At 39.2% G+C, this 1150-nt stretch overlaps 1 protein-coding gene across 1 annotated transcript in view; it reads left to right on the top strand.

Moving 5' to 3' along the window:
* GDA (guanine deaminase) overlaps positions 1 to 1150 on the top strand; it is a 110911-nt gene that overhangs the window by 15710 nt on the left and 94051 nt on the right. The gene's annotated exons all lie outside the window — the stretch shown is intronic.

Genomic DNA, 1150 nt, shown 5'->3' with positions numbered 1-1150 from the left:
TTTTTAACAGATTCGCTTGTGCTTTACAAAGCAAATCCAATTCTTTAGGTCTGAGAAATGCGGTGCCTCGTGGGATACAGCCGCTACTGCCTTTCAGAGACGCCCTTCCGAGTGTAACAGCATTCGAAATGCAAACCAACATGTTCACATGTTCTTTTAGGGCAAAGCTCTGTAAAACTCTTAAGACAAATCCTGTCCCAAAACACATTTAATATTAATTCATGGAGCAACAATTGCTGACACCATTCCCACCTCCTGTCTACAGGCAGAAGCCTGGCTTCCTTGTGCCCCATTCTACTCAGTACCTCTTTATGGCTTTTACGTGATCTCATGAGTCTCCCCTATAACCTAACCCTGAAGGCAGATCTAGGACTTGTATCCACAACACCTAGCACATGGTCGACACTCAGTTGAAGAATTCTTGGATAAGTGGTGCTTGGATTTTTTTCACCATAGGATAACCAAGTTGGAAAAATTCACTTTAAGGGTCAATCAAATGTACAGTGGCTAAAAATATCTCCCAAAAAACCAATTCTTTGAATAAGAACTCTGGGTTTTCCAAATCTAGATGATCAGTAACAACATATTTGGCCACTGGGAGCTGTAACTAGTTTCATGCCCTGGTGAATAATTAAGAACCCTGGAAGAGTAGATTTCAATTAGAACTCTGAAGAGTTCCTCATAAATTTCTCAGATGCCTTTAACTAGGACTATGTTAAGGAATAATGTGGATTATAAAGGCCTGCTTACTCCCTTTCATTTTGTATTATGGTTTGTTAAGTGTTTGCTTCTTCATGAGGTGGTAATTTACTTGAAATGTTGCTTGTGAATGCCACTTAGCATTTACCATTCTGGAACCTGGTAGACCCTCCATAAACAATAGCTCTTATTATCCATTTCTGGTCCCTCACTTTACATAATGCTTTTGCACAAAATTGGCATTCAGTAAATGCTTTTGAGTGAAAGAATGAATAGAATGAGTTGCTATGCTCTATACAGAGTAGACAAGACATAGTTAATCAACATTCTCAGCTGGTTGTAGCCAATGTGTTTGAAGGTGCAACACAAGAAGTAATATCTTTAGTGCCTTCCACACAGTGGGGCAGATTTTTCCTTTGTACTATGTAATCTGGAAGTTGTTTTCTTCCTA

This window comes from Propithecus coquereli, unplaced genomic scaffold (genome assembly GCF_000956105.1).
Source record: "Propithecus coquereli isolate 6110/MARCELLA unplaced genomic scaffold, Pcoq_1.0 Scaffold166, whole genome shotgun sequence".
NCBI lineage: Eukaryota > Metazoa > Chordata > Mammalia > Primates > Indriidae > Propithecus > Propithecus coquereli.
The sequence above is the reverse complement of the archived record's forward strand: the minus strand, read 5'-3'. Positions and strand labels throughout refer to the sequence as shown.